This window comes from Balaenoptera borealis (assembly GCF_965194805.1).
Source record: "Balaenoptera borealis genome assembly, chromosome: 8".
Lineage (NCBI taxonomy): Eukaryota > Metazoa > Chordata > Mammalia > Artiodactyla > Balaenopteridae > Balaenoptera > Balaenoptera borealis.
The window spans coordinates 63588950-63613587 of NC_138865.1; the positions used below are offsets into that span (position 1 = coordinate 63588950).

General features: G+C 35.2%; 1 protein-coding gene across 1 annotated transcript in view; it reads left to right on the top strand.

Annotated features, from left to right (window-relative positions):
• Nucleotides 1–24638, top strand: part of PTPRD (protein tyrosine phosphatase receptor type D) — a 2142992-nt gene that overhangs the window by 1232082 nt on the left and 886272 nt on the right. The gene's annotated exons all lie outside the window — the stretch shown is intronic.

Below are 24638 nucleotides of genomic sequence, written 5' to 3' on the forward strand. Positions count from 1 at the left end.
CATATAGTAATACTAATTTTAGTTTTTTAAGGAACTTCCATACTATTCTCTGTAGTGGCTGTATCAATTTACATCCCCTCCAACAGTGCAAGAGGGTTCCCTTTTCTCCACACCCACTCCAGCATTTGTTGTTTGTAGATTTTCTAATGATGCCCATTCTCACTGGTGTGAGGTGATACCTCATTGTAGTTTTGATTTGCATTTCTCTAATAATTAGTGATGTTGAGCAGCTTTTCATTTGCTTCCTGGACATCTGTATGTCTTCTTTGGAGAAATGTCTATTTAGGTCTTCTGCCCATTTTTGGATTGGGTTGTTTGTTTCTTTAATATTGAGCTACATGAGCTGTTTATATATTTTAGAGATTAATCCTTTGTCCGTTGATTCGTTTGCAAATATTTTCTCCCATTCTGAGGGTTGTCTTTTCATCTTGTTTGTAGTTTCCTTTGCTGTGCAAAAACTTTTAAGCTTCATTAGGTCCCATTTGTTTATTTTTGTTTTTATTTCAATTACTCTAGGAGATGGATCAAAAAAGATCTTGCTGTGATTTATGTCAAAGAGTGTTCTTCCCATGTTTTCCACTAAGAGTTTTATAGTGTCCAGTCTTACATTTAGGTCTCTAATCCATTTTGAGTTTATTTTTGTGTATGGTGTTAGGGAGTGTTCTAATTTCATTCTTTTACATGTAGCTGTCCAGTTTTCCCAGCACCACTTATTGAAGAGACTGTCTTTTCTCCATTGTATATCCTTGCCTCCTTTGTCATAGATTAGTTGACCATAGGTGCATGCGTTTATCTCTGGGCTTTCTATCCTGTTCCATTGATTTATATTTCTGTTTTTGTGCTAGTACCATATTATCTTGATTACTGTCGCTTTGCAGTATAGTCTGAAGTCTGGGAGCCTGATTCCTCCAGCTCCGTTTTTCTCCCTCAAGACTGCTTTGGCTATTCAGGGTCTTCTGTGTCTCCATACAAATTTTAAGATTTTTTTGTTCCAGTTCTGTCAAAAAGGCCATTGGTAACTTGATAGGGATTGCATTAAATCTGTAGATTGCTTTGGGTAATAGAGTCATTTTTACAATATTGATTCTTCCAATCCAAGAACATGGTATATCTCTCCATCTGTTTGTATCATCTTTAATTTCTTTCATCAGTGTCTTATAGTTTTCTGCATACAGGTCTTTTGTCTCCCTAGGTAGGTTTATGCCTAGGTATTTTATTCTTTTTGTTGCAGTGGTAAATGGGAGTATTTCCTTAATTTCTCTTTCAGATTTTCATCATTAGTGTATAGAAATGCAAGATATTTCTGTGCATTAATTTCGTATCCTGCAACTTTACCAAATTAATTGCTTAGCTCTAGTAGTTTTCTGGTGGCATCTTTAGGATTCTCTATGTATGGTATCATGTCATCTACAAACAGTAGCAGTTTTACTTCTTCTTTTCCAATTTGTATTCCTTTTGTTTCTTTTTCTTCTCTGAATGCCGTGGCTGGGACTTCCACAACTATGTTGAATAATAGTGGTGAGAGTGGACATCCTTGTCTTGTTCCTGATCTTAGAGGAAATGCTTTCAGTTTTTCACCGTTGACAATGATGTTTGCTGTGGGTTTGTCATAGATGGCCTTTATTATGTTGAGGTAGGTTCCCTCTATGCCCACCTGCTGGAGAGTTTTTATCATAAATTGGTGTTGAATTTTGTCAAAAGCTTTTTCTGCATCTATTGAGATGATCATATGGTTTTTATTCTTCAATTTGTTAAGGTGGTATATCACATTGTTTGATTTCCATATATTGAAGAATCCTTGCATCTCTGTGATAAATCCCACTTGATCATGGTGTATGATCCTTTTCATGTGTTGTTGGATTCTGTTTGCTAGTATTTTGCTGAGGATTTTTGCATCTATATCATCAGTGATATTGGTCTGTAATTTTCTTTTTTTGTAGTATCTTTGTTTGGTTTTGGTATCAGGGTGATGGTGGCCTCATAGAATGAGTTTGGGAGTGTTCCTTCCTCTGCAATTTTTTGGAAGAGTTTGAGAAGGATGGGTGTTAGCTCTTCTCTAAGTGTTTGATAGAATTCACCTGTGAAGCCATCTCGTCCTGGACCTTTGTTTGTTGGAAGATTTTTAATCACAGTTTCAATTTCATTACTTGTGATTGGTCTGTTCATATTTTCTCTTTCTTCCTGGTTCAGTCTTGGAAGACTATACTTTTCTAAGAATTTGTCCATTTCTTCCAGGTTGTCCATTTTATTGGCATAGAGTTGCTTGTAGTAGTCTCTTAGGATGCTTTGTATTTCTGCGGTATCTGTTGTAACTTCTCCTTCTTCATTTCTAATTTTATTGACTTGAGTCCTCTCCCTCTTTTTCTTGATGAGTGTGGCTAATGGTTTATCAATTTTGTTTAGCTTCTCAAAGAACCAGCTTTTAGTTTTATTGATCTTTGTTTCTATTTCATTTATTTCTGCTCTGATCTTTATGATTTCTTTCCTTCTACTAACTTTGGGTGTTGTTTGTTCTTCTTTCTCTAGTTCTTTTAGGTGTAAGGTTAGATTGTTTATTTGAGATTTTTCTTGTTTCTTGATGTAGACTTGTATTGCTATAAACTACCCCCTTAGAACTACTTTTCCTGCATCCCATAGGTTTTGGATCTTCGTGTTTTCATTGTCATTTGTCTCTAGGTATTTTTTGATTTCCTATTTGATTTCTTCAGTGATGTCTTGGTTATTTAGTAACGTATTGTTTAGCCTCCATATGTTTGTGTTTTTTACGTTTTTCTCCCTGTGATTGATTTCTAATCTCATAGCATCATGATCAGAAAAGATGCTTGATATGATTTCAATTTTCTTAAATTTACTGAGGCTTGATTTGTGACCCAAGATGTGATCAATCCTGGAGAATGTTCCATGCACACTTGAGAAGAAAGTGTAATATGCTGTTTTTGGATGGAATGTCCTATAAATATCAAGTAAATCTATCTGTTCTATTGTGTCATTTAAAGCTTGTGTTTCCTTATTAATTTTCTGTTTGGATGATCTGTCCATTGGTGTAAGTGAGGTGTTAAATTCCCCCACTATTATTGTGTTTCTGTCGATTTCCTCTTTTATAGCTGTTAGCAGTTGCCTTATGTATTGAGGTGCTCCTATGTTGGGTGCATATATATTTAAAATTGTTATGTCTCTTGTAACATTCTTTATTTTAAAGTCTATTTTATCTGATATGAGTATTGCTACTCCAGCTTTCTTTTGATTTTCATTTGCATGGATTATCTTTTTCCATCCCCTCACTTTCAGTCTGTATGTGTCCCTAGGTCTGATGTGGGTCTCTTGTAGACAGCATATATATGGGTCTTCTTTTTGTATCCATTCAGCAAGCCTGTGTCTTTTGGGTGGAGTATTTAATCCATTCACATTTAAGGTAATTATCATTATGTATGTTCCTATTACCATTTTCTTAATTGTTTTGCATTTGTTTTTGTAGGTCCTTTTCTTCTCTTGTGTTTCCCACTTAGAGAAGTTCCTTTAGCATTTGTTGTAGAGCTGGTTTGGTGGTGCTGAATTCTCTTAGCTTTTGGTTGTCTTTAAAGCTTTTGATTTCTCCATTGACTCTGAATGAGATCCTTGATGGGTAGAGTAATCTTGGTTGTATGTTCTTCCCTTTCATCACTTTAAATATGTCATGCCACTCCCTTCTGACTTGTAGAGTTTCTGCTGAGGAATCAGCTGTTAACCTTATGGATGTTCCCTTGTATGTTACTTGTTGTTTTTCCCTTGCTACTTTCAATAATTTTTCTTTGTCTTTAATTTTTACCAATTTGATTACTATGTGTCTTGACATGTTTCTTCTTGGGTTTACCCTGTTTGGGACTTGCTGTGCTTCCTGGATTTGGGTGGCTATTTCCTTTCCCATGTTAGGGAAATTTTCGACTATAATCTCTTCAAATATTTTCTGTGATCCTTTCTCTCTCTCTTCTCCTTCTGGGACCCCTATAATGCAAATGTTGTTGCATTTAATGTTGTCCCAGAGGTCTCTTAGGCTGTCTTCATTTCTTTTCATTCTTTTTTCTTTATTCTGTTCTGCAGCAGTGAATGCCACCATTCTGTCTTCCAGGTCACTTAACCGTTCTTCTGCCTCAGTTATTCTGCTATTGATTCCTTGTTGTGTAGTTTTCATTTCAGTTATTGTATTGTTCATCTCTGTTTGTTTGTTCTTTAATTCTTCTAGGTCTTTGTTAAACATTTCTTGCATCTTCTCGATCTTTGCCTCCATTCTTATTCCGAGGTCCTGGATCATCTTCACTATCATTATTCTGAATTCTTTTTCTGGAATGTTGCCTATCTCCACTTCATTTAGCTGTTTTTCTGGGGTTTTATCTTGTTCATTCATCTGTTACGTAGCACTTTGCCTTTTCATCTTGTCTATCTTTCTGTGAATTTGGTTTTTGTTCCACAGGCTGCAGGATTGTAGTTCTTCTTGCTTCTCACCTCATGATTGTTTTAAATGGAATACATCTTGACTGGCAGTCTCAGGCTAAAAGTTGTCATGATATGTGCTTTGACAGCTTCTAATTATGTCATCCAAATTCAACAACTCCTCAAAAACTATATCTTGCATGGTTGAAGGAATTTTTTTTTTAACTGTTGTTCTAAGCATATTTGTGAAATAAGGCATATGATAAGATTAAAAATTGCATTACTTATTCTGAATGATAAAAGGTTAATTAGTTAATCACAATAGTCTTAAATTACACTGAAGCATTCTAGGTTTATTGAGTGTCTGTTTTCTGTCAGGTATTGTTTTGGGATCTGTTAAGACAAGGATGAGCAATACTGAGATATATTGGTGCCTTGATGAGTTTACTCTCTAGTTGGAGAGGTATATTACTCAAACACTTATAAAATAAAATAGATGGATAATTACATACTCTTATTATGCTATGAATAACAATATTAAATATTAAAGGAGGGGGTCCCTAATTTTAAATGAGCAAAGTTATACAAGGCTTATGTGAGGAATTGACATCTAGACAGAGATCATAATGATTAAGAAGAGCTTGCTAGAGAGAGCATTCAGCATATTCAAAGTCCCTAAGGCAGGAAGAGCAAAGTTGATGTCATCAGAACACATTCATCTGAGAAAGAACCTGAGACATAAAATAGGGAAGCAGGGGCCAAATCATTAGTGCCCCTGTAGGTAATTTTAAGCATCTTGAATTTTATCTGAAGTACAGTGGGAATCACTAGAGGAATCAAAGCCTAGCGTAGCACACAAGTAGTGTTAAGAACATTCTAAATGTTATATGATCCATGGATTGAAGAAAGGCAAGAAAGACTAGGCAAAACAAGTCTTGTTGGGATGACATTTCACAGTGGCTATAGAGGCAATCAGAATTGAATAGATTCATAAATAAACAAGTTTTTTTAAAAAAGTGAATGATATATCAGTTTAAAAAAAGGACAATAAGAAACTTTTTAAAATCACAGTTTAAACTACATGCAGAAAACATCTGTAGTTCGATATTTGTTGTGGAGGAATATTTATAATATTTAGACCTATAGTTGTCAAACAAAATGAAAATGAATAAAAGCGTTCAGGTTTGAGTTTTCCAGTTAGGTTAATGAATGAGCAATTGTTTCTCAAGGACATGAAGACATAGGTTGTCCTCATCACATGTCTATGTCTTTCCCAGACACCGTACTATCTTGTAGTTGACATAAAATGGAGAAAATAATTAGGTTAAAGTAATGAAAATTTGCCTTGGAGTGAAAATATTTTAGACATCAAGTCACTGTTGTCATCATTTTATGATCATTAAGACATATAAGGATGGTCTTGCCCATGTGACCTTTACAAAGAGAAAGGAGTTCTTTTGAGAGTTATTATAGATAATCTGAAGTCCATGGCAATACATATATAATCCCAAATAAGGAAAATTTGAGGACAAACAACCATAACAAATACATGCTGGAAATTAGGGTTTTTCAGCTCCAGCACTATTGCCATTTTGTACTACATAATTATTTCTTATGGAGGCTGACCTGTGCCTTATTGCACCCACTAGATGCTGGTAGCAACACCCATTCCCCAAATCATAACAATCATCAAAAATGTCTCCAGACATTGGCAAAGGTCTCCTGGGGTCAAAATCATCCTTGGTTTTAAAGCAGTGCTGTAAATGTACCTTTCCGCATATTTGCTATTTCAGCCATTAACTAATATTGAAATAATAAAATCTTGGGTTGATTATCAAAATTAATACACAATATAGTTGATCAATCAATTTGCTATTCTAATTGGATTTACTGCTTACCTTCCTATATTTGCTGGAGACACAATTAGTTTTTCCCACCATCCATAACCTTCATCTGCCAATAGTCACGATCTACATTATAATTATAATAGAACCTGAAATGATTAGTGTAATAATAAAATTGGCACAGAAACAGTGAAGCTTAGTCAACGTATATTAATTAGCAAACACATTTAAGTCTTTTATATTAAGAAAAATAGGCTCCTTTCTAGTTCGTGCTCATTGTAATGGGAACATTTTAAGCCGGTATTGCTGGCAGGATTAATAACTGCCTTCCCATCTAATCATATTTTATAAGTTTTTATTATATACAAGTTTATAATGGACTTCTATTGGACAGCTGATGGTTTAGCTTCTAATTATTCAATATGTAAATAATTCAGGACAATTTGGAGAAAGAGAGGAATAAAATATAGACAGCTCATTGCTAAGGAATTTTCTCTTGCATGCTTATGCATTCCCTTCAATAATCCTTATCTTTTCCCTTTTGCTTCAACTTTTTTATTGATCCTCTACTGATTTGGTTATCATAATCTTTGCAGCACTGCAAAGCACTTCAAGTTCCCTCTGTAACCTTCCAAAAAAGTCAATGAAAATGGCTATTAGACATCTTACAATTAAATATTACTTTAGCTTTCCTGTCCCATTTAAGCCGGCATCTTGCACTCTTACAACTTTTGACTTTTTCTCTCTGTAGTCTATCCTCCATTAAAGTTAAAATGTACAGACGAAATTAAATCCAGTTTATAAAAGAAAAGGTTATATAGAAAAAGTTTCTGAGGATCAGAAAGAAGCAGTCCCAGTAATCAGCATATATCCCAATCTCCTCATCCATGAGGGATATTTAACATTTTATGAGATGCCATGGAGAACCAAAAAACTTAAAAGATAAAACTCTGCTCACATATGTTTTTCTTAAAACTATTTCTGCACCCTTTAGGTTAACCATTTGTTTAATACCAAATGTATCAATTTCCCAAGTTCCAACTTTTTTCAGTTTTTCTATTGGTAATACTACTACTCTCCCAGTTCCCCAAGATTAAAAACTTGGAGTTGTTTCTTAGTCATTCATTGCCTCTCACATTCTTAGTCACTAATTTATTTAATCATTTCACTGAGCATCTACTATGTGCCAAGCATTGTGCTAGGATCTATCCATGCCAACCTTAAAATAGGTTCTCAAATTCTGTAAAATAAAAGAGTACTTATAGGCCTGTGCCAGGTTATATCACTTAGTATATGTAAATCTCTTAAAACTGTAACTGACAGTAGTTAGCTCTCTCTCTCAGTGCCAATACCCTAAGTTAACCTTAATCATCCAACCCTTATATTAATCCTTTATTCCCATTTCCCTACTTTGAATTTTCCAGTGTATCTTCCTATTCTAACTACTGATGAAAAGACACTTTCTAAAATTCCCCACCCAACCATCAGTACTGAGTTTTATTATATTTTATGATAATGAAGTATTCTGGTGATTTTTAGTTAGCAATAATAAATATATAACTCTTACTTAAAACTTCTATTATTAGAGTTAATTATTTTTATATATTTCTGGGGAAACTAGCTGAAATAACTCTCTCTTCCAATCTATAAGCCTTTTTGGTAGATACACAATTAAATGTAGTAAGTACAAATAGTTAGTTAGTTTTGGTTGTATGTGTTTAGATTTTTATAATCTATTTTTCCACCTTTTAACTCATGCCATGGACTGAAAAGTGCTCATTCTGAAATGATGAGAGAAGGCAAAATCTCGCTACTCTTTGGATTTTTTCATTCATCTCATTCTAGTTCTTCATTGTACTCATAAAACCCCAAACCATAAGCCTATCTCTATTTTCTCTCCTATAAAGATGGCAAAAAGATGGAAACAATTTTTTTATTATTATTATTTGTTCCTCACCAAAAATCTTCGTCTGACTCCAGACTTGTAATTAACAGTGAATTTCTGAGTCTTAGTTAAGAGACCAGGAAGTTCTGGAGGTGAAGGGGCAACTTCTGGACAAATTTGGAGAGACTATGGCCACTGACTCTTATCTGTGTCATTATAGCCAGAAGGAGCTACTAAAACATGCAGTGCATTTTAACTCTTGAAGAACTATTTCAGAAACAAATCCATTCTCAAAGTCAGTATGCTTAAACATGCAGACGTTTGAACCTTTATAAAAGTCTTAAATCCTGCCACCAATTTAAGATTTTAATACTCATTGCTTTAGACAGAGCTGTCTCATGCTACACTTTAATATTTTCTAGAACCTCCCACATCACTTAGTGTAGGCTTTGCTTTAGGACTCCCGCTAGGACAATCAACGGCACTGTAAGATTGGTTCAAATTCATTTCTGTATTGTCTTGATTCATCTGCATGGGTCCGTTAGGGAGCAGTAGGATAACACAGAAACTTCTTTATTTAAAATGTCAAAAGCAATCAGCGCCACATTTAAAAGGCTGTCTTCTCCAATCCCCATTCTCTCTACTCACTGACATAGTCATAACTCCCAGGTGATGAATGCAAAATAGATCCTTAGCACTGGCTGAAACTGACTTAAACTCTACCCTCACCCCATCCCCATCACTTGCCCAAAGTATAGGAGTAGAAGGAGGGAATTACCATAGTTTGTGTGTGTATAAATTTTTAATTTAAAATAATGCATTGTTAATTGTGTAGATTTGAACATATGCTCAACTCAATTATATTAAAAAAGGATAAGTTAATTTGTCAGAAGGTAAAGAGAAATAATGATGGAGCAATTATCCCTCTGAACTTATTTCTTAATTATCCAGGCAAGATTGCTAATGATGTCTGTTTCCTAGGTTCCACTGGCAGTACAATAATTAAAGGTCATGTGAGAACATTTGTCCCAAGGAGACATAAAGTCAAAATGGTAAACTCAGAATATAAACCTGAAGTCTAATATGAGTACAAGTTCATGGTGCAGAACGAGCAGTCTAGAGATTTTTATAGCCCTTGTGTTAATCATAGAATTTATTTTGTTTCATAACTCTAAACCGCATTAACTGGCCATGATTGGTAGTCTAATACTCTAGGAATTGAGCTCGAAGCTGAGAATGTGCCTGATGAGATCATCCAAGAACTTATTACAACAAAACAAACAAACAAAAAACAAACAAAAAATGAAAACTAAAACCTGAGGTTCCATCTAATGTTAGGAAGCTGTTTTAAGTTTAATTTCTAGACTCTCAATCCAATCTCTTGAGTAGTAAAGCCATAACTTTAATATGCTAATAACAGAGGCTTTACAACGTGAAAATGGTGTTATGAGCAGGGCCTAGAGAAGAGCATTGTCTTTGAGTCACCTCTGGGGCCAAGGTCAAAGTTGTATCACGCATGGAGCCACCCATAAGCCTAGGTATTTCAAACTGCCCTTGTGAGGAAATGATTCAAAGAATCAGCCTCCATCTAATGTAAACCTAGTGCTTTTATACTTTTTCTCATGACATACAATATCACGTGCTTATACAATAAAATATAACTACTCCTGAGAGAAAAGTCAGTTTTTCCTTTCAGAAGAATCCAAGAGAGATAAAGATTCCTCCAATAGTCTTTTGAAATCCACCTTTGTTATTGGAGCATAGCTACTCTTATAAAAGTACATATATCTAATAGTTACTTGGTTGTTGATATACTTCTAAAACAGTGGTTTTCTCCTCAACAAGTATCATTTTAATATACCTAGAACTGTGTTGTATATTTCTCTAAGTGACAGTGATAGAGTAAATTATTGTGTTGAGAGAACTGATAGCTGCATTTTATTTTCAAGAGAAAATAGTACAGAAAAAATAGAGTAGGCCTGAAAGGTTCACTCATTTTACTTATGTTATTTTTAGAATACACACTTTTATTCTGACATAATTACACCTTCAACTTTATAAATATGAAAAAAATGTGTGTTTTCAATAGAAGGTGTTAATTAGAATTAGAAGAAGGGCAACCTTTGCCTTATTTGTTTAAATGAAACTTAGAAGCTTCCCTTCTAAAATGTGCTTTGAAGGACGTATTTTCTTTTCCTGCCCACTCAGTGAAACACTGTGAATCACAAAGCTCACATTTAGGAAATCATATTTCTTGATCATTGTTTTTGATTAGGATAATAAAGAAATCAAATTTGATTTGAATAATACATTATTTACCTTCTTAAGTTTCACTGATACAAGTACTTACTAATTAGACATTAGCTTTTCTTCAATGACTAATATTTCATTTACATTTTTTGATGAATCTTAAAAACAACTATTCAGATTCATGACTGCCTTATTTTAGCATAATTCTGAAGTGATACTTACTCAATAAAGCATAGGAGTCCACATAAAAATTACCTCTTCAAGTATGAACTCATGTTTACTTTAATATAAATACAGGTGTTTACATATAGAAATGTTCATAGTTGTGTGTATATACACATGTTCATATATACATGTATATTATCTTTCTCTGTCGACTGACAGGACCTAGAAAAAACAAGCCGCAGTAACAATGAGCACACCTATATACCAGCTCTTGTTTCTCAAAGAATTTTCCAATAAAAAGACTTCCTTGGAGAAATGTGTGATTCTAGGACTAGGGCAAGAAATATACAGGGTGAACCTTATAGTGCATGGAAGTAAGGAAGCACTCAGAAAAACCCACAGTGATGGGGGTATGCCAAAGGATAAAATTGAAAGAGCTCCCAACAAAATTGAAAGAGCTCCCAATACCCAAAGCTGGAACAATCTGTTCAGCAAAATAAATAACATAATATTAATTTATAACCCAAAGTGTAAAATAAATATTTATGGATCCATGCCAATATGAATAAATGATTGAATGAATAAACAAATACATGGAAGAGAATAATCTCCCATGTAGAAGAATTCTAAATAATATATATAGATACAGCACTTTCAAGGAAGTAAAGCAGAACTCCCCACTCCTTCAGTGTGGGCTGCTCCTAGTGACTTCCTTCCAAAGTGTGCATTATGCAAAGGGAGAAAAAGAGTAACTGTATAGTGGAAAAATTTGATGAATTTCAATAGAGAGGCATCCTACATTACACCTGGTCAATACCCCTCAAAACTGTCAAGGTCTTCTAAAACAAGGTTAGTCTGAGAAACTGTCACGGCCAAGGGGAGCCTAAGGAGATAGGACTACTAAGTGTAATGGGGTATCTTGGATGGAATCCTGGAACAGAAAAAGGACATTAGGTAAAAACTAAGGCAGTCTGAATGAAGCATGGACTTCAGTTAATAATAATGCATCAACATCGGTTCATTAATTGTGGCAAGTGTACCATACTAATGTAAAATGCATAGGAGAAGGTAGATGTGGAATATATAGGAACTCTTTGTACTATCTTTGTAATTTTTCTGTAAATCTAAAACTATTCTAAAAGTAAAAGATTATTATTATTATTATTATTATTATTTTTTTTTTGGTTAAATATTTTAATTCTTACAAGGACATATTCCTTACCGCATAGGGTTAAGAGGGTGGGCCTTGGAGCTTTGGGCCTGGGTTTGTTTTTTTTTTTTTCACACACACACACTGTATTTTATTTTTACAAGAGATAAATAGACTGACACCAAGCATTGTACATGGATGACCACAACAAAAGCAACAATAATTGCAATTACCAAACATGAAACACACTCATACTATGTCATAGTATTGACATTCAGTCCAGTAATCCTCCACTGTAACAGCTCCTTTACTTTGCAGTGAAAATTGATTTGTATATTCTTTGCCTCTGAGTCCTTGTGGGATTTTTTTTTTTTAATTCAGACAGAAAGTCACAAAAATTATACTCATCCTCATCAGTTCACTCAGTCCCATGTAATTAATTTTTTTTTTTCATCTTGATCTTTTGTTAGCACTTTTATGAGTTCATCAGTTTTTCATTAGAGTTCTGAAAATGCTTATTCATTCAGTTCAGCAGTACAGTCAGTTACCAGAAACCTGTACTTGTCAGAGTCTTTTCCATGAATTTCTTGAAGATGAAAGCCTTTTATAGGAACATATTTGCAAAATCATCAGAGTACACCCAGAACTGTCTGTAAATGACAAAAGACTTAAAAATGACCACTGTTAAAGATTTGATGAAAGTTCATAATAATGCAGTTGACAAGAAAATTAGTTATTTCTGAGATATACATTTTAAAGTAATAACTAGGATTATTACTTATAACATTATACCAGAACATATAAGATTTTTAGAAATTTCATGTAATGTCTGAAACATTTATATTAACATATTTCCATACATATTTCCATACAAATACAAATATAAGATTTTTAGAAATTTCATATAATGTCTGAAACATTTATAATAACATATTTCCATACATATTTCCATACAAATACAAATATAAGATTTTTAGAAATTTCATGTAATGTCTGAAACAGTTATATTAACATATTTCCATACAAATAACTCAATGAAAGTTTAGTATTAGTTGTTTTGTTTGTTTTTTGTTTTATACTGCAGGTTCTTATTAGGCATCAATTTTATACACATCAGTGTATACATGTCAATCCCAATCGCCCAATTCAGCACACCACCATCCCCACCCCACCGCAGTTTTCCCCCCTTGGTGTCCATATGTCCATTCTCTACATCTGTGTCTCAACTTCTGCCCTGCAAACCGGCTCATCTGTACCATTTTTCTAGATTCCACATACATGCATTAATATACGATATTTGTTTTTCTCTTTCTGACTTACTTCACTCTGTATGACAGTCTCTAGATCCATCCACTTCTCAACAAATGACTCAATTTCGTTCCTTTTTATGGCTGAGTAATATTCCATTGTATATATGTACCACATCTTCTTTATCCATTCGTCTGTTGATGGGCATTTAGGTTGCTTCCATGACCTGGCTATTGTAAATAGTGCTGCAATGAACATTCGGGTGCATGTGTCTTTTTGAATTACGGTTTTCTCTGGGTATATGCCCAGTAGTGGGATTGCTGGGTCATATGGTAATTCTATTTTTAGTTTTTTAAGGAACCTCCATGCTGTTCTCCATAGTGGCTGTATCAATTTACATTCCCACCAACAGTGCAAGAGGGTTCCCTTTTCTCCACACCCTCTCCAGCATTTGTTGTTTGTAGATTTTCTGATGATGCCCATTCTAACAGGAGTGAGGTGATACCTCATTGTAGTTTTGATTTGCATTTCTCTAATAATTAGTGATGTTGAGCATCTTTTCATGTGCTTTGTGGCCGTCTGTATGTCTTCTTTGGAGAAATGTCTATTTAGGTCTTCTGCCCATTTTTGGATTGGGGTGTTTGTTTCTTTAATATTGAGCTGAATGAGCTGTTTATATATTTTGGAGATTAATCCTTTGTCCGTTGATTCATTTGCAAATATTTTCTCCCATTCTGTAGGTTGTCTTTTCGTCTTGTTTATGGTTTCCTTTGCTGTGCAAAAGCTTTGAAGTTTCATTAGGTCCCATTTGTTTATTTTCATTTTTATTTCCATTACTCTAGGAGGTGGATCAAAAAAGATCTTGCTGTGATTTATGTCAAAGAGTGTTCTTCCTATGTTTTCCTCTAAGAGTTTTATAGTGTCCAGTCTTATATTTAGGTCTCTAATCCATTTTGAGTTTATTTTTGTGTATGGTGTTAGGGAGTATTCTAATTTCATTCTTTTACATGTAACTGTCCAGTTTTCCCAGCACCACTTATTGAAGAGACTGTCTTTTCTCCATTGTATATCTTTGCCTCCCTTGTCATAGATTACTTGACCATAGGTGCGTGGGTTAATCTCTGGACTTTCTATCTTGTTCCATTGATCTATGTTTCTGTTTTTGTGCCAGTACCATATTGTCTTGATTACTGTAGCTTTGTAGTATCGTCTGAAGTCAGGGAGTCTGATTCGTACAGCTCCATTTTTTTGCCTCAAGACTGCTTTGGCTATTCGGGGTCTTTTGTGTCTCCATACAAATTTTAAGATGATTTGTTCTAGCTCCGTAAAAAATGCCATTGGTAATTTGATAGGGATTGCATTGAATCTGTAGATTACTTTGGGTAGTATACTCATTTTCACAATGTTGATTCTTCCAATCCAAGAACATGGTATATCTCTCCATCTGTTGGTATCATCTTTAATTTCTTTCATCAGTGTCTTATAGTTTTCTGCATACAGGTGTTTTGTCTCCCTAGGTAGGTTTACTCCTAGGTATTTTATTCTTTTTGTTGCAATGGTAAATGGGAGTGTTTCCATAATTTCTCTCTCAGATTTTTCATCATTAGTGTATAGGAATGCAAGAGATTTCTGTGCATTAATTTTGTATCCTGCAACTTTACCATATTCATTAATTAGCTCTAGCAATTTTCTGGTGGCAGTTTTAGGATTCTCTATGTATAGTATCATGTCATCCACAAACAGTGACAGTTTTACTTCTTCTTTTCCAATTTGTATTCCTTTTATTTCTTTTTCTTCTCTGATTGCCATGGCTAGGACTTCCAGAACTATGTTGAATAATAGTGGTGAGAGTGGACATCCTTGTCTCGTTCCTGATCTTAGAGGAAATGCTTTCAGTTTTTCACCATTGAGAATGATGTTTGCTGTGGGTTTGTCATAGATGGCCTTTATTATGTTGAGGTAGGTTCCCTCTATGCCCACTTTCTGGAGAGTTTTTATCATAAATGGGTGTTGAATTTTGTCGAAAGCTTTTTCTGCATCTATTGAGATGATCATATGGTTTTTATTCTTCAATTTGTTAATATGGTGTATCACATTGATTGATTTCGTATATTGAAGAATCCTTGCATCCCTGGGATAAATCCCACTTGATCGTGGTGTATGATCCTTTTAATGTGTTGTTGGATTCTGTTTGCTAGAATTTTGTTGAGGATTTTTGCATCTATATTCATCAGTGATATTGGTCTGTAATTTTCTTTTTTTGTAGTGTCTTTGTCTGGTTTTGGTATCAGGGTGATGGTGGCCTCATAGAATGAGTTTGGGAGTGTTCCTTCCTCTGCAATTTTTGGGAAGAGTTTGAGAAGGATAGGTGTTAGCTCTTCTCTAAATGTTTGATAGAATTCACCTGTGAAGCCATCTCGTCCTGGACTTTTGTTTGTTGGAAGATTTTTAATCACAGTTTCAATTTCATTACTTGTGATTGGTCTGTTCATATTTTCTGTTTCTTCCTGGTTCAGTCTTGGAAGGTTATACCTTTCTAAAAATTTGTCCATTTCTTCCAGGTTGTCCATTTTATTGGCATAAAGTTGCTTGTAGTAGTCTCTTAGGATGCTTTGTATTTCTGCAGTGTCTGTTGTAACTTCTCCTTTTTCATTTCTGATTTTATTGATTTGAGTCCTCTCCCTCTTTTTCTTGATGAGTGTGGCTAATGGTTTATCAATTTTGTTTATCTTCTCAAAGAACCAACTTTTAGTTTTTTTGATCTTTGCTATTGTTTTCTTCGTTTCTATTTCATTTATTTCTGCTCTGATCTTTATGATTTCTTTCCTTCTGCTAACTTTGGGTTTTGTTTGTTCTTCTTTCTCTAGTTTCTTTAGGTGTAAGGTTAGATTGTTTACTTGAGATTTTTCTTGTTTCTTTAGGTAGGCTTGTATAGCTATAAACTTCCCTCTTAGAACTGCTTTCGCTGCATCCCATAGGTTTTGGGTCATCGTGTTTTCATTGTCATTTGTCTCTAGATATTTTTTTTATTTCCTCTTTGATTTCTTCAGTGATCTCTTGGTTATTTAGTAACGTATTGTTTAGCCTCCATGTGTTTGTCTTTTTTACGTTTTTTTCCCTGTAATTCATTTCTAATCTCATAGCGTTGTGGTCAGAAAAGATGCTTGATATGATTTCAGTTTTCTTAAATTTACTGAGGCTTGATTTGTGACCCAAGATGTGATCTATCCTGGAGAATGTTCCGTGCGCACTTGAGAAGAACGTGTAATCTGCTGTTTTTGGATGGAATGCCCTATATATATATCAATTAAATCTATGTGGTCTATTGTGTCATTTAAAGCTTCTGTGTCCTTATTTATTTTCATTTTGGATGATCTGTCCATTGGTGTAAGTGAGGTGTTAAAGTCCCCCACTATGGTTGTGTTACTGTCAATTTCCTCTTTTATAGCTGTTAGCAGTTGCCTTATGTATTGAAGTGCTCCTATGTTGGGTGCATATATATTTATAATTGTTATATCTTCTTCTTGGATTGATCCCTTGATCATTATGTAGTGCCCTTCCTTGTCTCTTGTAACATTCTTTATTTTAAAGTCTATTTTATCTGATATGAGTATAGCTACTCCAGCTTTCTTTTGATTTCCATTTGCATGGAATATCTTTTTCCATCCCCTCACTTTCAGTCTGTATGTGTCCCTAGGTCTAAAGTGGGTCTCTTGTAGACAGCATATATATGGGTCTTGTTTTTGTATCCATTCAGCCAGTCTATGACTTTTGGTTGGGACATTTAATCCATTCACGTTTAAGGTAATTATCGATATGTATGTTCCTATGACCATTTTCTTAATTGTTTTGGGTTTGTTTTTGTAGGTCCTTTTCTTCTCTTGTGTTTCCCACTTAGAGAAGTTCCTTTAGCATTTGTTGTAGAGCTGGTTTGGTGGTGCTGAATTCTCTTAGCTTTTGCTTGTCTGTAAAGCTTTTGATTTCTCCATCAAATCTAAATGAGATCCTTGCCGGGTAGAGTAATCTTGGTTGTAGGTTCTTCCCTTTCATCTCTTTAAGTATATCATGCCACTCCCTTCTGGCTTGCAGAGTTTCTGCTGAGAAATCAGCTGTTAACCTTATGGGAGTTCCCTTGTATGTTATTTGTCGTTTTTCCCTTGCTGCTTTCAATAATTTTTCTTTGTCTTTAATTTTTGCCACTTTGATTACTATGTGTCTCGGCGTGTTTCTTCTTGGGTTTATCCTGTATGGGACTCTCTGAGCTTCCTGGACTTGGGTGGTTATTTCCTTTCCCATGTTAGGGAAGTTTTCGACTATAATCTCTTCAAATATTTTCTCTGGTCCTTTCTCTCTCTCTTCACCTTCTGGGACCCCTATAATGCGAATGTTGTTGCATTTAATGTTGTCCCAGAGGTCTCTTAAGCTGTCTTCATTTCTTTTCATTCTTTTTTCTTTAGTCTGTTCCGCAGCAGTGAATTCCACCATTCTGTCTTCCAGGTCACTTACCCGTTCTTCTGCCTCAGTTATTCTGCTATTGATTCCTTCTAGTGTAGTTTTCATTTCAGTTATTGTATTGGTCATCTCTGTTTGTTTGTTCTTTAATTCTTCTAGGTCTTTGTTAATCATTTCTTGCATCTTCTCAATCTTTGCCTCCATTCTTATTCCGAGGTCCTGGATCATCTTCACTATCATTATTCTGAATTCTTTTTCTGGAGGGTTGCCTATCTCCACTTCATTTAGTTGTTTTTCTGGGGTTTTTTCTTGTTCCTTCATCTGGTACATAGCCCTCTGCCTTTTCATCTTGTCTGTCTTTCTGTAACTGTGGTTTTTGGTCCACAGGCTGCAGGATTGTAGTTTTTCTTGCTTCTGTTGTCTGCCCTCTGGTCGTTGAGGCTATGTAAGAGGCTTGATGGGAGGCTCTGGTGGTGGGTAGAGCTGACTGTTGCTGTGGCCGTCAGAGCTCAGTAAAACTTTAATCCACTTGACTGTTGATGGGTGGGGCTGGGTTCCCTCCCTGTTGGTTGTTTTGCCTGAGGCAACAGAACACTGGAGCCTACCTGGGCTCTTTGGTGGGGTTAATGGCAGACTCTGGGAGGGCTCACGCCAAGGAGCACTTCCCAGAACCTCCGCTGCCAGAGTCCTTGTCCCCACAGTGAAACAGAGCCACCCCCTGCCTCTGCAGGAGACCCCCCCAACACCAGCAGGTAGGTCTGGTTCAATCTCCCCCAGGGTCACTGCTCCTTCCCCTGGGTCCCGATGCGCACACTACTTTGTGTGTGCCCTCCAAGAGTGGGGTCTCTGTTACCCCCAGTCCTGTCGAAGTCCTGCAGTCAATTCCCACTAGGCTTCAAAGTCTGATTCTCTAGGAATTCCTCCTCCCGTTGCCGGACCCCCAGGTTGGGAAGCCTGACGTGGGGCTCAGAACCTTCACTCCAGTGGGTGGATTTCTGTGGTATAAGTGTTCGCCAGTCTGTGAGTCACCCACCCAGCAGTTATGGGATTAGATTTTACTCTGATTGCGCCCCTCCTACCATCTCACTGTGGCTTCTCCTCTGTCCTTGGACGTGGGGTATCCTCCTTGGTGAAGTCCAGGGTCTTCCTGTCAATGATTGTCCAGCAGACAGTTGTGATTCTGGTGCTCTCACAAGAGGGAGTGAGAGCACGTCCTTCTACTCCGCCATCTTGGTTAATCCCCTCCAAGTGACATCTAAAAGATTATTTTTTTAAAAATACTCCCTCAGTAAAATCAAAGAAAGAAAACCTATTATATGTTACTTCTCAGTCACCTAATGGTAAATTGTAAAGCTTCCTACATCCTGGGGAAAATGGCAGAGATGACCCTGGACAAATAGTTTTAATTTCTTGACCTTGAAGCCTTCTATTACAGCATAGAGATAAAAAACAAATATGCCTCAATTAACTTGGAGGTATTTCAAGTGAATAAGATGAGGTTGAATGAGAGAGGTAAAATGCAGAAAAGAGGAAAGTATTATGTGATCATTACTAGGTATCTAAATAGCAGGAAATGTTTTTTTAAAAGTTTCCATATTATCATGTTCCTTCATTCTGTTCTGGCATAGGAATAGGCTTCTCATCTCACGGGTAACACAAAGATTCATGGGTCTTCCATGGATATGGACTAGGGACATTAGTTACACATTTCACTTTATTCACTTTACCTGATGGATTGAGAAGCCTCTACAGAAAATAAAACACATTAATATAGAAAGTAATCGTAGAGGATAGATTAGGTTAAGTAAATAAATTTAAAATCAAGAAATTTATGATACTTGACTTAATTTTATAAGTGTACATACATTACATTCTCCCTCCCCCTCTCCTTCCCCTCTCCCCACTTAGGGATAGGATTTTTTTAGTTGGAAACCTAAAAAGATAAAAAAATGAGGTCATTGTAAAAATCTTTAACTTTATGAATTTTCCCAAGGAGGAGACATTTTCTGACGTTGAAAAAGATAATTATAGTAGATAAATTTTGATACCAATTTAGTGTAGTACATCCCAAATTTTATAATATTAACACATTAATAGCATACTGTAAAATCAGGTCTTTCAAAGAACACTGTTGGGAAATGCTGGTTTATGTTATTGATATGTTAAAATCTAATCAAAACCTCTAATGAATTTCCAGAGCAAAAGGTTAAGATGCTTTCCATTAATTATTTAAGAAACCGAGTTATTTCTACCTTCTGTTGGTGGCATCTTCTTCAAAGGATGTGAAATCCTGACGTTTCTTTATGTCTGCATTTAATTGTAAGGAAAGCAGTCACTTAAATTTCCCATTTAAAAGGACCATCTTATAAGAAGCTCCACGTTTTGAAAAAAGTATGAGGTTTTATTCCTAAAGGCTATTACTGTGTAATAAAAAATCACCACTACTCACCACTACTCATGACTCAGTGTTTTGGTAATACTGTCACAAGAAGTGATTATATATACTCAAAAGTTAATGCATATGCCTCAGAAACATTATTGACAGTTATTTATCATCTTTTCATGTTATTTGTTAAGTTTTAAAAAGAAAGTGATACCCACCAAATTTTAGGAAGAAATATATATTTTGTAGCTAAAGAGAATATTAATTAATATATCATGTTGAGTCATCTTTGCTACTATTTGTGTGATCTTAGATAATAAGACCCTCTTGGTTTTCAGTTTTCTAGACTATGAAACATAGCAAAAGCACTAGATGATTTCTAGGACCATTTAATATTTTAAAATTTTATAATGTAAGCTCACTGGTGGCAAAGAGCACGCCTTAATGCTACAGCATAGAGGAGTCCTTGGCACACAAAATAAATATTTTTTGACTTTGAATGATGTTATAATGTCCATCACTGAAAAAATGTTATCAAACTAATCTCCCATGTTTATAAATCATTTCCATATGTTAACTCCAGAGTTAGCATTAGTTGTTCATACTAATCATAATGCTTTGATTCAAGGAGTTTTCATACAAAATCATTAAATCAGTTTGGCTCCCTAACATGAAAATTAAGATTTGTAGTGGTTAAGCATAATTATAAAATGCAAGTGGTTAATAAATGGTTTATAAAGATTATTTATAAATGGTTAATAAAGATCTAGTAGTTTTGCTGCCTAGCACATAAAAATAAGTTGCTAACTATTTAGCTTATGTTATCAACCAAGTTATCTTTACCATGCATATGTGTCTGGGTATATATTTGCATGGCAATTTTATACATTTCTAATGGAAGGTGTTAGACTAATCATTAACCGGAAATACGTACCATTTGAAAACTAAAATTCCATTTGCATTTGTGTTCTAGAGAGTAACTATTCTCTAGCCTGGGGCACTTTTCAGTGAACTCTACTTGCATGACAGTGACTACCAGGAAATACAAAGCATCCATTTAACCTATGAAACATAAGCACATTATGTCTTTTTGTCAGGCAGTAATTTTAATAATCAACTAAAGACCTCTTAATTCAATTTAAATTAACAATAAAAGGGAAACTACTATACTATTGATAATTTTCTTGTTTATAAGTTTTGTTTCAAGTTTTATCTGATATAGTAAAGACCAAATGCTAGTTAATGACTGGGGAGCCACTCAGGTTTACACAATGTTTTAAAGTATTTATTATGATAGTTGTACTGGGAAAATTTATATCAAATTTTTAAGAAAGCATAAGAATAGAGATATTGTGATTGGAGAATGTCTAAAATGCGGGAGGTTAGAGTGATTTTATATATAATATAGCATAGCATAATATCACATATTTTGCATGATATAACATAATTGCATATGTATATAAATTATATACTTGCACACATATCTTCAAGATAGGATTTTTCCATAAAGAAGTGTAAAAAGATAAAAACTGTGGGGAATAGTATAAAAATCTATAAATTTATAATTTTCCCAAACAAAGAGTATTCCTGACATTTGGAAAAGGTAATTATAGTAAATAAACTTTGATTCTGAATTACCATATAGATACAAAACCAATGGAAGAAACCAGTGGAAGAATTCAGATCAGAGGGTAACAAGTTTGCACTTCAAGCAATCAAATTTTGGAGATGTACAATCTTTTAAGATACAGTGGAAAAAATATAATATAACTTCATGGAACGTTCCTTTTGTAAGGTAAAATACTGGGATGAGAAGAAACAAATTTATCTGACCTAGCTCTTCATTTCTTGTGTTTTCCCATATAAAGCCACAAGTTGCTGAGAAATAGCAAGAAAATCCTAATGGGAAATCTTGTGCTTTATTTAGCCATTATAGGTCCCTACTAGGCAGCCTCACTTTGCCTCCCAATATTTTACTTCAGAGTTTGGAAAGCAGATGGGAAAGCAAAAATTGAAAAAGAAAAAAAATAGTAATAATAAAAATAAAACCATGCTTTCAAAGGCATCTGAGAACAAAAAAATGGATTCATTTTTTGCTGATACACTAATACCTTCTTACTAGAGAGACATGTCAAGGTTGTTTCCTAAACTCTGTTTACTGGCTGAATATGAAATACTTATTTTAGCCACATCTTGATGTGAAAAACAGATTTTTACAGTTGTGTTTCTCAGGAGTATCTTCCACACTACATATTATTTTATTAATGCTCTCGAAATTAATATAAATAAAAAATCCCTTTAGATATAAATTTTTTTTCACTAGGCCCTTTGCTTACCCATTTCATTAATATAATTTAAGCTTAGCCACTGTATCTGTCCATGATCATTTAAGCTCACAAAATGACTGAGAAAACTTTCAGAGCCTTGAGTTTTAAACATAACTCTGCCACAAATGGTAACGTACTAAATAACATCCCCCTGTATGTCCAATATAACTAGTCCTCATGAAGTTTGGCTGGATGGAGAAATTATAAAGTAGCCTACAATCTGGCAAGCTGCAAACTTGAGACACATTGTATAATTTAACACTACAATTTTATATTGCTGATTATAAATATTATAGCACTGAGAAGGAAAAAGTGGCGTTGAAACAGTAAATAGATGTATGGTGACTGGGTCATTTTTAAATGGGAATGGTACATAAAAATTTCTGCCAAAGTTTCTATACTACTAAAAAGCTTTTAAAATACCAGAAAACTTTTAGTAGCTTCAAGACTATGTTCAGCCCCTTTGTTCATGCATTCATTCATAATTTTTTGACCATTTATTTGCCAGGCACTGTGCTAGGCACAGAGAGATCGATGATAAATGATCTTAAGGACTTCACATTTCAGTAGGGGATGTGAAGGTAAAAAAGGATAATGACAGTATAATATGATTAGGACTAAAATAAGGAAATGAACAAGGAGCCAATGGATCTCATAAAAGTGAACTACTTACTTGGCCTGGATCAAAGGGTCTACAGAACTTGATTCTTTTAAATGACATTAAAAAAATGAGAATTTTTCAATTGAAAAAAAAAATTAGGAAAATGGATGTCTATCATGTCTATCAGAAGAAGTAAAACGTGCAAAGACTCAGAATTGTGAATGGGCATTGTAAGGTCTGTGATAATTCCAGTAGGACTGGAGGTTGGGATGAATAGTGGAAACAAGAGATAGAGATGAGATTGCAGCGCGGTGGTGGCAAAGTTGTAAAGGGAGGGTCATGTGGATGATGCTAAGGTATAATTTATAGCCCAACTGGGACTCATCTGATGACAAAGGGGGTACACTAGCTGAGACCACAAGCTTACAGCAAGACTGTTGTGAACAAACCAGAGTATGTGCTCACCTACACAAGGGAGAGCAAGAAGTTTTTAGGTGGGGCAAGAATATAATTTGATCTGCTTATTTATTTGGAAAATGATCATAGTAATAAGAAGGGGAGATAGAATAAAAACCCTTTGGGACCCTGCTATAATAGTTGCAGTAATGACGTAAGTCAGTAGAAGTGGAGAAGGTAAGGAAACAATTCAAAAGATATATCTGAAGTAGAATTGAAATGCTAATGTCATCAATTAAATGTGGAGTGGGAGGGAAGAAAGGAGAGAATGTCCGGACTGTCTCAAAAGAATTTACTGCAGAGAATGTGTGTATAGTGACAACCTTATTTAGGAGAGAGAATTCTGTGGGAGGGGAAGTATTGGATGGGGGATTGGAATGGAAATTAGGCTGTACAATGAGTTCAGTTTTGAGCATGTCAAGTGTGACATGCCTGTAGTAGACCAGGAAATTGCAGATACACTGTGCCCTGAGAAGAAAGGTTAATTTACAGGAATGTAGTACGTTCATAGTTATCTCCATACAAAGAGTAGTTGAGGCCATGCAAAGAGATAAGGTTACTGATGTAAAGAAAAAAAAGAGCACTAAAGTTGGTGTCATAAGAAACACTAACATCTAAAGAGGTGGGTTTTTTTTGTTTTTTGTTTTAAACTTTTTTGGGGAGTTTATTTATTTATGGCTGTGTTGCGTCTTCGTTTCTGTGCGAGGGCTTCCTCTAGTTGCAGCAAGTGGGGGCCACTCTTCATCGCGGTGCGCGGGCCTCTCACTGTCGTGGCCTCTCTCGTTGTGGAGCACAGGTTCCAGACGCGCAGGCTCAGTAAATTAAAGAAACACTAGCATCTAATAGTTCTCCATTAAAGGAGAAGCCCATGATCAAGACAGAAGAGGGAGTGACCAGAGTTAGGAAGAGAATTAGCAAAGTCGGTTGTCCTGGAAGACAAGGACAGAAAGAACTAAAGAATAGTCAAGAGTCAAGTCTTTCAGAGATAAATAGGGTGAGGTCTGAGTAAAAGTGACAAATGGATTTAGCTCTTTAACAGTTACTAGGGATTTACCCAGGGCAGATGCAATAGAGTAGTTGGGGCAGAAAGCAGAATATACTGGCGTTAGGGAATGTCTGGAGATAGCAAGGAAGTGGAGCCATCAACTGATTATTCTTCCAATTAGTTGGCAATGAGGAGAGGAAGAAAGATTGAGTAGCAGTTTGAAATTAATTTTAAGATAGGTGAGTCTTGGTCATTCTTTATAAACCGAAGAGAAGTCAGAGGAGACAAAATTATTAGCATTACAGGAAATAGAGGGAAATTTGGTGGAGCAATAGGTGAGGCAGGTGGGATGGGATTTAACTTTGACAAAAAGGGAGACATGTCTTCCTTTAAGGCTGGAGAGAAAATTTCAAGACAGGTACTATTTTCAGAACACAAAGAGGAAAAGAGAAGAGAAGATAAAAAAGTTGAAACATTTCCATTGT